The sequence below is a fragment of the Triturus cristatus genome, chromosome 8 (genome assembly GCF_964204655.1).
Source record: "Triturus cristatus chromosome 8, aTriCri1.1, whole genome shotgun sequence".
Taxonomy (NCBI): domain Eukaryota; kingdom Metazoa; phylum Chordata; class Amphibia; order Caudata; family Salamandridae; genus Triturus; species Triturus cristatus.
In genome coordinates this window covers 1,524,297,149-1,524,309,473 of record NC_140591.1, presented here as the reverse complement: position 1 = coordinate 1,524,309,473, position 12,325 = coordinate 1,524,297,149, and positions in this window count along the sequence as shown.

Genomic DNA, 12,325 nt, shown 5'->3' with positions numbered 1-12,325 from the left:
GTTCTGGGACATAGCCTATTTTTGCTATTTGTTGTGCTTTTAACCTCCTTCCAGTTAATGGTACAAATGGGTATGAAAGCAATGATGGATCCTGCAAAGCTATACATTGCTGAAAAGTAGACAACATTTTAAAATCAGCAAGGGGTTGTCTGTGCAGATCCTTCAAGTTTCTTGTATAGAAACTAACAGTTGAAAATAGAAAAATTTGAAACTGAATTAAAGATACAGCCATTTGTGCCAATGTTTTTACCTGTAACTTCTACTAAGTATGCCAGATGTTTGAACACAATATACCGTTACATCTGCTGGACCCTTCTGGTTGTGGGGATATATACGACTTGTAGGTTCACCAAGAACCCGAGGAACCCAGAGCCAATAACTGAGCAGCATCTTGCAATGTTTTTTTATTGTGTACCGGGAATACAGCAATTCATTTGGAAAAATATAAGCAGGGAATAATCGGTATGAAAGTCACCTATGTATTTATGAAATGGGAACAAAATATAGAGTTTAGAAACAGTAGCTATTTGAACATCTCCAAAATTGTGGGTACCCATACCAGCATGTGAATTATAGGTCATTTTTCAAAGTGACTTCTTTTTTACACATTGGCAGTATAGGAGAGTAAGTACATGTGTTATAGGTAAAAGTAAGTGAGTGGCTGTGTGGGTAACTGTATGGGTGAGTGAGCTGCTGTATAAGTGACTTTATAGGTGACTGAGAAGGAGTGTAAGTAGCCATATTGGTGACTGACTCAGTGTGTGAGTGGCTGTATGGGTGTATGAATGGTTCTGTAAGTGCCTCTATATCTGTATGAGTGGGTGTGTGAGTGGTTACATTGGTAATTGACTAGGTGCATGAGTGACAGTATATGTGAGTTAGTGGTTACCTTAGTGCCTGTATGGGAAAGTTGATGTGTGAGTGGCTGTATGGATCAGTCAGTAGGTGTGCCAGTGTTTGTGTGGGTCTATGAATGGGTATATCAGAGGTTGTCAGGGAGGGGCTGTATAATTGAATCTGTGGATGATGTCATCAGTGATGTCATTTGAGACATCATAAGTTACATCACGACTGATGTCACTGACCATGTCATCAGTATTGTAATATGTGAGGTCATAAGTAGTGCATTGTGGGGGCATAAGTCATAGTTAGCCCAGCTAACTACAACTGCTGAATTGCTCTGGTTTTGTACGAGTGAAATGTCAGCCTAGCTATAACCTCCTTGTAAACTTTGTTTTTTTCAGTAAATGTATACATTTTTAAAATCTGTTTCCTAACTCTAACGTCCCTGTAACCTTTGTTTTTTCTGTAAATTTCTATCGTTTTTTTAAATTTACATTTTATTAGTATAACAGTGTTTTAACCTTTGTTTTTCTAATTAAATTAATATTGCTCTTTTAATTACGTTTACCAAGTATAACATCTCTCTACTAAAATCATTTTTTGTTATATTTTCATACTGTAGTTGACTGTTTACAGGATGTGTGTTACAAACACAGTCTTTTGCCAATCATAATGATTAAAATCAGTTTACACATTATTAAAAAATAAAGAATATGCAGATTCAGAATATGACAAAAAAAGGTGAAAGTATTAATTCCTTGGAAACATAGAATGAGAAAGTGCTCTAAATGATACAAAAATATTAAGTTGAAAGCTGTGACAATAATGCAAAAAGGTAGGAAACAACATACTGCATAGAGTTCAAAAATAGATGGCAGATAACTGTTAATTTTAGTAAGATGTACATAATGATACCACATTTATTTGGTAAAAGCAATTGAACACTGTTAATATTTTAGATGTAAGTATTGTAAATATGTTTTTTTTTTTTTTTTAAAAGTAAAATTCGAAATCCATGGATTTTCTGCGTAACTGCCCAGCTTCTCCAGTTCCAACTCTATGGTTTTTTGTTGTGATCATGTGATAGCAACAAACTTGCGGACCCGGTCCACGGATTCGGTAAAATACTAAGCAATTCTTTTAGGGGTATAGGAACTTTATAAATAGATTATAGTATTAGGTTGAAGATATTAAAACCTTTTTTCAATATTTCTTTTCAATTTGCTGCTCAAATGAGCTATTTTATTATCACACAAATCCATTGATTTGCGTGCAAAATCTACACAGCTGTTCCATAATAAAAACCAAACTTTAATTTTCATTGGTTCCTATTGAACCACACGCAAATGTGGGTAAAACCACACCCAAGACAGTCCCTTTGATCTTGGCTGTCAGGGAAGAAATATTGAAAGCTGATTGGTGCCTTTCATTTTGGCTGAAGCAAATGTATCACCTGCTGTCGCAGTCGCAGGAAGAATGAATAGAAAAGAAAGAAGTTACTTCCAGCCAAAAAGAAAGTGATGTCTGGTTCTGGTTCCTTGTGCCTTCTGGAGAAAAGAAAGCCACAGCTAGGTATGTGGAATGCAAGTTGTGTGGGAAGCAGCTTTCAAGAGATACCATGAAAAAGTATAGTTACGGAGCAACCTTGATGTGGAAGCACTTCATCAGTAATCATTAATGTGACTATCTTAGAAAAGCTGAAGGAGAAAGTAACATCTTATAGTGACACAGGAGCACTGTCATCTACATCCAAACAACCTTCAGGAAATATCAGCATCAAACCAACTTATACAGAATTCAAAGACATGGTTGTGCACTGTTCTAAATGTCAAGAACTTGTTTTAACACAAAGTGATGACATAATCACCATTTTGGGAAAGGTGAAGGAGCATCAATGTTAATTTCTTATTTTTTGCTTTCTATCATTACAAAAGCACAATGACATGTTACATTTGTTAAGCACAGTGGAGGTTCCTCTAATGACAGAGAATGTGTGAATAAGTGTACATCTGGATTTCATAGTGTATGAATCTGTTTGTAACTGGGTATGTCAATGTTTAACCCCTTCGCAGCTAGGCCTTTTCACCCCCTGTGCTAAGTCATATTTTGGCTATTTGGGGTAGTTCGGGCTTAGGCCCCTGTAACCTTTTGACCACATAAGGTATCCACGCCAAAGTTTCGTCCTTTTTTTCCAACATCACAGGGATTCTAAAGGTACCCAGGTTTTGTGGATTCCTCTGGACGGGTCTAAATAATTATCCAAAATACAGCCACATTTTTTTTTTGTTGGGAAAAATGGGAAAAGAGGGCCACAGTTGAAAGCGTCTGTTTTTTGCCCTGCAAATGGTATCAACTAAGGGGTTGTGGTGCTGAAATCACCATCTTACCAGCTGTCAGGGACAAGCAAACTTTTGTAAGAAAACCAAACATTTTTACACAGTTTTGGCATTGTTCTGGGACATAGCCTATTTTTGCTATTTTTTGAGCTTTTAACCTCCTTCCAGTTAATGGTACAAATGGGTATGAAAGCAATGATGGATCCTGTAAAGCTATACATTTCTGAAAAGTAGACAACATTTTAAATTCAGCAAGGGGTTGTTTGTGCAGATCCTTCAAGTTTTTTGTATAGAAACTAACAGTTGAAAATAGAAAAAATTGAAACTGAATTAAAAATACGGCCATTTGAGCCAATGTTTTTACCTGTAACTTCTACTAATTATGCCAGATGTTTGAACACAATTTACCGTTACATCCGCTGGACCCTTCTGGTTGTGGGAATATATAGGACTTGTAGGTTCACCAAGAACCTGAGGAACCCAGAGCCAATAACTGAGCAGCGTCCTGCAATGTTTTTTTATTGTGTACCGGGAATACAGCAATTCATTTGGAAAAATATAAACAGGGAATAATCGGTATGAAAGTCACCCATGTATTTGTGAAATGGGAACAAAATAAAGAGTTTAGAAACAGTAGCTATTTGCACATCTCCGAAATTGTGGGTACCCATACCAGCATGTGAATTATAGGTCATTTTTCAAAGTGACTTCTTTTTTACACATTGTCTTACAATTGGAAGGCAGAAATGCATTGAAAGTCAATAGGTAACAACAGTTGCTCCACTAAGTCTCCTGATAAAAATTATACCTCACTTGTGTGGGTAGGTGTAGTGGCCGCAACAGGGAACGGTCCAAAACGCAACGTGGACACACCACATTTTGACTGTGAAAACTGATCCTTTTTTTGCCAAGTGCCTAGCTGTTGATTTTGAACCCTAGCTCTGCCGGCACCTAGAAAAACCTAGCAAACCTATACATTTTTGAAAACTAGACACCCAGGGCAAACAGGATGGGGAGACTTGTCTGGCTCTCATCAGGTTATGTTTCCCAGAATCCCTTGCAAACCTCAAACTTTGTAAAAAAAAACACATTTTCATCATATGTCTGTGGTGAAAAGTTCTGGAATCTGCGTGGATCCACAAGATTCCACCCACCCCGCATTTCCCAAAGTCTTCCAAGAAAAATGGTACCTCACTTGTGTGGGTAGGCCTATTGCCCGCAACAGGAAACAGCCAAAAACACAACGTGTACACACCACATTTTCACAGTGAAAACTGACCATTTTTTTACAAAGTGCCGAGCTGTAGATTTTGAACCCTAGCTCTGCTGGCACCTAGGGAACCCTTGCAAACCTATACATTTTTTAAAACTAGACACGCAGGGGAATCTAGTATATGGTGACTTGTCTGGCACTCACCAGGTTCTGTTACCCAGAAGCAAAAAAACAATAGAAAAGGTGGTTGACTACAAATTTCTGCACCTCATACCAGTTCTGATGTATATACAATTACCGCGCAACATACCCTGGCATAAACCGTCTATTAATGCCTCTGTGCTTCCAGATCCTTAAACTGCGTTTTAATGGGCGTGCGCGGAATAACAAAGTCCAGATTGAGGAAATACATTTTTGCTTCGGTTTCTTTATTTTTCAATCAGTATCAAAAAGAGCTTTAAATTCCAGCCAACGCATTTCATTCTCTTTGGGAGAACTTCATCAGGGCTGACAAAAGTATAAAACAACATTCAATATTTTATAAACATAATATTATGAAAACATAGAAGGAAAAGAAACATACATTAGAACATAAAACAACATTAATTTTTGACACAAAAAAATAAATATGCAATAAACCATTATATGAGACAACATAACATCAAATATTGATATTGAAACATGACAACGTATAAATTACACTATGCTATGAGAGTAAACCTTCTGTACGTTTACTCTTCGCCACACATAATAGATATATATAGGAGAGCATTATTGTGTGGTCCTAAAATAACTCTTTTCACATAGAGTTTTAAAACAACATTTATATGATTAAAACTCACAATACACTGAAATGTCTTATTACATACATAAAAACATCAAGTCACAAATATGAAAAAACCTGAACAGTCTCTACAAGAAACAGGAAAACAGAAAAAGAGGAAAAAAAGGGGGAGAAAAGACAAGAAAAACCATCATATCCAATCACATACACAAATTATTTGGACATCATATTTTATAAATAATAAATCGAATCATTGGTGAAAAATAAAAATTAAAATAAAATAAATAATCAAAATAATATCCAACAAATTCATCGTAACAACTCTATCAAATCCTAAACTGAAGAAAAATTTCAATTAAAAAATATACTCAAAATTTCTTATGTGGATTCTTGAATTATATAATCAAAAGAAGGTTAAGTCTCACCTCCTATAGAATTTCGCCGACCAATGCAAGGCCAAGTTCCCAATTTCATAGGGATTCCTGAGCTCTACTCAAAATCTGTCCCAGTAAGAATATAGATTCCGGCTGGTAATTCTCGTTCTCATAGACTATCAAGAGTAAATGCCACGAGTTCAAAGGTGAATATATGTCAAACCCTATCAGATATATTCGGGAAGACGGAAAAGAAAAGTGCGATGTTTTCCCCAACCGACTCACACCAACGTGTCAGTCCCAACAGGAAAGGTACTGTGTCCGAGTCTGTCGACGCTTTAGCTGACCCATGTCGACATGTCGAGGCAGACCGCTGGGTCAGCACCAGAGTACAAAAAGGTCATGTGGGAGACTCCACCAAAGGTGGGCAGGGTCCCCAGCAGAAGAGTGGGGGGAAACAAGAGTAAACAGAAAGAGTTCCAGAAAGGGCCCCAAATTAAACCCCAAGGGAACCAAGGTAAGGCTTCCCAGTCTCCCACTGAAAAGAAGCCATGGACCCCGACAGGTAAGCCTGTTCAGAGGGGTTCCCAGACTGTTATGGTTGTGGTCAGGTGGGCCACTTCCAAGGGGATCCTAGGTGTCCCAAGAAGGCTACCACCGTACCCACTGGTGTACCGCCCCGGGAAATGGCTAGTGTAGCCTTGGGGGAGGAGTCGGGTGTCCAGGAGGGGTAGGGTCCCTGGTCTCTGTAGCAGACCCAAGAGCTCATCTGCCTGATAACACTAAGAGGTACAGGCAGTGGGTGACCATCAATGGCCATAGTGTGGAGGCTCTGAGAGACACTGGGGCCAGTGTGACAGCTGTCAGTTGTCTGCTGCTTTCTGAAGAGCAGGTGGTCCCCAACGCATTCGTTGCCGTTGAAAATTCAGAGTGCCTCTGCAAAGTGGCAAAGTTCCCTTTGAGTGGGAGAGGAGTCTCAGGTACCTTGAAAGTAATTGTGAGGCCAGCCATGCCTGTTAACTGTCTGCTAGGCAATGATTTGGAGAGCTCCCCTTGGGCGAAGTTAAAGCGCAGGTCTCATTTAGAGATGTTGGGTCTGCCTGAGTGGGCGTGTGTGACCACTCGGTCAATGGCACCCGGAAAGGGCATTCAAGAGGACCTGGAGCCTGAAAGAGTGGCCCAAGTGCCTGCCAGAAAGAGAAGAGGCAGGGGGCATGGGAAACTGGCCCCTGAAGTTCCCACGTCCAGGAGGAGGCAAACCTTGAGGGGGATGCCCTGGAACCTACAGGGGAACAAGTGTCTGAACTGGGGGGCCTGCCTGAGCTGATCCATTGGCAGCAGGAAGGAGGCCCCTCTAGGGAGGAATTCTGCCAGGAGCAGCAGAAGTGCCCTTCTCTTGTTGGTTTGCGGCAACATGCTGCAAACCAGGCAGCCGGTGATCAGTCTGGGTCAAATTGGATATACTGGGAGACTGGTCTCCTGTATAGCGAGCCTAAGTTTTCTGAGCCTGGGTCAGCCCGTGTGCTGGTAGTACCCTAGTGCTTCAGAGCCTTCCTACTGGGTCTGGCTCATGATGTGCCTTTGGCAGGACATTTGGGGCAAGACAAGACCTTTGAAAGGCTTGTCACCCACTTTTACTGGCCCCAAATGAATAAGAGTTCTGACACTCATTGTAGATATTGCCTGACTTGCCAGGCAAGTGGTAAGAGTGGGAACAAGTGTAAGGGTCCTCTCCAACCTTTCCCTGTGATCAGCACCCCCTTTGAGAGGGTGGGTATTATCATTGTGGGGCTTCTGTTTCCCAAGACAGCCATGGGCAACTGGTTCATCCTGGTCTTGGTGGACTATGCTACCCGGTACCCGGAAGCCACCCCCCTCTGGACTGTGATGGCCCCCACGGTGGGTCGTGCATTGAAGGTGGTTTTATCCTGTGTGGGGTTCCCCGGAGAGATGGCGTACGACCGTTGTACCAACATCATATCGAAGTATATGAAATCCCTGTGGCAGGAGTGCGGTGTTACATACAAGTCACCACTCCTTACCACCCAAAGGTAATGGTCTGGTTGAGAGATTCAACCGGACCCTGAAGGGCATGATTATGGGTCTTGGTGAACCAATGAGGTGTAAGTGAGACGTCCTCTTACCATGCCTTTTGTTGCTTACAGAGAGGTACCACAGAAGTCCTTTGGGTTCAGTCCCTTTGAGCTGCTGTACGGCCATCCTGTTGGAGGACCTCTGAGTCTGGTAAAAGAAGGCTGGGAGAAAGCACACAGTAAACCTCCACAGGATGTATATAGCTACATGCTGGCCTTCAGAAACCAGACTAAGTGCTTCAGGCAACTCACTCAGGCGAATCTGCAAGCCAGCAAGAAGGAGATGAAACATTGGTAAGATCGGAATGGCACTCTGACTGAGTTTCAGCCTGGCCTGAAAGTATGGGTCATGGCCCCAGTTGAGCTTTTTGTGATCCAGGATAAGTAGACCGGACCATTTGAGGTGGTGGAGAGCAAGAGTAACATCACCTACTTGGTGGACTTGCAGTCTCCTAGGAACATTTTGCGGAATATGATTGTGAACCGCCTGAAGCCCCACTTGGAGAGGTCCGAAGTGTCATGCTCCTATCAACAGATGCTGGAATGGAAGAGGAGACTGAGCCTCTTCCTGACTTCCTGTCTGCAAAGGAGCATGATGGATCAGTGGACGGTGTATCACTCTCCCCCGCCTTGACTCCTTCCCTGACTCCTGAACAGCAGAGTGACTATCGCCAACTGTTGGGACAGTTTGCTGCTCTCTTCTCCCTGACCCCTGGTGTCACTCAGTGGTATGACCATGATGTTGACACTGGGGACAATCCTCCTGTAAAACACAAAGTTTACAGAGTGACTGACAGGGTCATGGCTTGCATCAAGGAGGATGTCTACAAGATATTAGAGCTAGGGGTGATTGAGCCCTCAAACAGCCCTTGGGCCAGCCCAGTGATCTTGATCCCAAAGGCTGCCGCACCCGGTGCCACACCAGAACTCCGGTTCTGTGTGGACTACCGAGGGCTCAATTTGGTCACCAGGACTGATGCGCAGCCCATCCCCAGGGCTGAAAAGCTCATCGATCGGTTGGGAGCCGCCCGGCACCTCAGCACATTTGACTTAACATCTGGGTACTGGCAGATTGCCTTATCTGATGGGGAAAAGGAGAGGTCAACGTTCTCAACGCCAGAGGGGCACTACCAATTCCGTGTGATGCCCTTTGTGTTGAAGTATGCCCCTGCTACCTTTCAGAGGTTGGTCAACCAGGTGTTGGCTGGACTGGAGGATTTTAGTGCTGCCTACCTGGATGACATTGCAGTGTTCAGTGCCACTTGGGAGTTACATCAGCACCACCTCTGAAAAGTGTTGAAGGCTCTGCAGTGGCCCGGCCTCACAATCAAGGTGAGTAAGTGTCAGATTGGGTAGGGTTCCTTGGTGTACTTGGGACATCAGGTAGGGAGCAACCAGGTGGCACCCCTACAGCCCAAGAATCATACCATTCTGGCCTGGGAACCCCCCAAGACCCAGACAGAGGTGAGAGCCTTCTTAGGACTCACAGGGTATTACAGGAGATTTGTCAAGGGGTATTGCACCATTGTTGCCCCCTTGACAGAACTGACTTCCAGGAAGCAGCCCAAGAAAGTGAACTGGACTGATACCTGCCAGAAAGCTCTTGATGCCCTGAAATCTGCCATGTGCGTAGCGCCCGTGCTTAAGGCACCCGACTTCTCAGAAGAGTTCATTGTGCAGACAGATGCTTAAGAGCATGGTGTGGGGGCTGTGCTCTCACAGCTAAATGGAGAGGGCTTAGACTAACCTGTAGCCTTTATCAGTAGGAGGTTACTTCCACAGGAACAGAGGTGGAGTGCGATTGAGCGTGAGGCATTTGCTTTGGTCTGGGCGCTGAAGAAGCTGAGGCCATACTTGTTTGGGACTCACATCTGGGTTCAGACAGACCACAAGCCCATCAGATGGTTGATGCAGATGAGGGGTGAGAATCCAAAGCTGTTGAGGTGATCCATTTTCCTACTGGGGATGGACTTTATGGTGGAACAACACCCTGGTACAGAACACGGCAATGCAGATGGTCTGTCCAGATTTTTCTGCCTTAGTGAAGAGAACTCCCAAGAGGGTGGGTAGTTCTCCCCACATTTCAGCTGGAGAGGACACATGTTAGACCTGGCACCATTGGCGTGGGTCTCCCCTGCATTTTTTTGCCTTTACCTCCTGTGTCTTGGCTGGGTACAGACACTCTCTGCAGACCTCAGATTTTAAGATCATTTCTGGGAAATCAAGAGGAACTTTTGCCAAGCATAAGGGTCGGAAAAGCTGAGGAGGAATACTGCATCTGTGCTGTTTGCTGTCTGGGGTTGACCTGCAGCAGCTACTTGCTGCCATGGAAGGGAAGAAAAGGACTTTGCTGCTTGCTTTATCCTCTGCTTGAAGAAAACAATCTCCAAGGGCTTTAACTGAACTTGCCCCCGGTTCTCAAGGTCTCAGGAACAGGAAAGACCTCACCATGTCTGTGGGCACTGCCTCTGATCGTCTCCGCAATAGAAAAGGGTAACTGACTCTGTTATCCAGTCTGTCGCAGAATTCCATGTCCTGAAAGCACCTCTGAGAGCAACGTTTCGCTTCGCAATGCAAACCTGGTCTCACCGACTCCGTCAATGAGCTGCAGCTTGCACCACATTCTGTGAGCACCGCACTGCTTTGCTACATGCTGCAAGGATGTCACCCACTCCGTCCCTGCCCGACCCTAACAATCAACCAGCTCTGTCGCCACACCGTGACCTGCCAGCACCGCAGCGAGCACCGTCTCACCCTTCAATGCAAACCCTGGTCTCACCAACTTCAACGAGCCATTGCCTGCACCGTGTTGTGAGGACCTCATCCGCTGCAATGCTCCATTTCAAAACGCGACTGCAACGTTTGCCCTGACCGACTCGCACCAACGTGTTGGTTGCAACAAAAAAGGTACTGTGTCCGAGTCTGTCAATGCGCTAGCTGGCCCGTATCGACATTGTCGGTTGGAATTGTTCGACTCTGTCGTATTCAGTATCCCGGTAGCCCCAGGAGGAGATACTGAGTTGAAAGAACTGTGTTTTATTTATTGTCCTGCAATTTTAAGGTTATTTTGCACAAGTACTATTTTTCAAGAGTATTGTATGTGGGATTTTTATTGTATATGGTCTTGTTGGTTTAGATCAAGATTTACTATCTTCCGAAACTGGTGTGGTGTCCCTTTGTATTTTTTTCACTGTTTTACTGTATGTGTTCATAAATGCTTAACACACGGCCTCTGAAATAAGCCTGTCTGCTCGTGTCAAGCTACCAAGAGGTGAGCAGGGGTTATTTTAGGAGTGTATCCCCCTTACCTTGACTAGAAGCAAGGGTCCCTATTATACAAAGGTACCTACCCCTGCCAACTAGACACCCCCATTTCTAACAGGGTGCATCATTTCATTTGTTGCACCATTGAAGATGCAATTCACTTTTTTCTAATCAGGTGGAGAAAAGTCATAAAGACCCAAACTTGCAATAATGTAATGGTACAAAGGGTTCGTTGTAGTGTAGCCCGGAACTCTGACTTAGGCAGGACCTCATACTCACAACCCGGCAATACAACTAAAAAATGAATAGGTGCACCTTGAGTGATAGTTTGCGTGACGGGGCAGATGCAAAATGATGGCTTAGGCAGGAGCATTAGTACTGGTGTGTATCAACTCAATTTTGTGTGTCTGACCTCCATTTGAAACATGTAACCGTAAGGCATTATAGGGCACAAAATCCACTGCGTAAGGGCTCCAGGGAAGTATCCACCATGAAGCTAATCAATCCTTTTAACTAAACATACAAGATAAACGAGCTACAAATCCAACCTTCCACCAATACCCAAGACAAGGTCAACCACTAGTTTACCCTGCTAACTAATAGGTCAAGCACTTTAGAATCAATGAAAACATGATGTCTCTTTTCAATTGACCCATAACTAAAAAAAAAATTCCATCTAATAAATGTGTGTCTAAAAGACAGCACCACCCTCCAAGGACTGCATGACTCATGGAGCACCAACAGAGAGGGTAAACATAGAGTTTGAATGTAATGCCTGGATTACACGAATCACCCATATTTCCATTATGCTTCACCTGGCTGCACAGTAACAAATGGCACTGGATGTGTTGAATGACACTATATTTCAAGTATGAAAGTTTAATCATGAACTAGACAACTTGTGAACATAGAGACCCCAATTTCTTGGGATCAGCCTTTTACACTAACAACACTGTTATTACTGGTTTGTACCAAGGGAGGTACCTCCAATTAGCTAAGACCTGGATGAGATAGGAGCTAATGTTTGAAAGTTCCCTGGTCAGAAAACCGGTATTTCACAATGACACCAAGCACGATGCTTCAAGTTTAACCTCTGTCACACAAGTATATATATTTTTTTCTTTCAGAAAATTCTACAAAGAACAAATAAAAAGACAGGTGAGAGCCTTAGGCATCACAATTGCGCATTGAGTGCATACATTAAAAGGCAAGGATAGATTCATTCAGCCTTAACGAAGGCCCCAGACCTGATTGGGTGCTTAGAGTGGGCTGAAACATGTTGGCATAAATACAAGAGGTTTAATTGAGTAATTATATTCAATAAGAAACCTCAGTACACATTTTTTTCTATCCACAGGTACCCGACGAATAAAGAAAAGCTTTGTGCATACCTGTCGTGGTTTTTAACAGCAAACGTT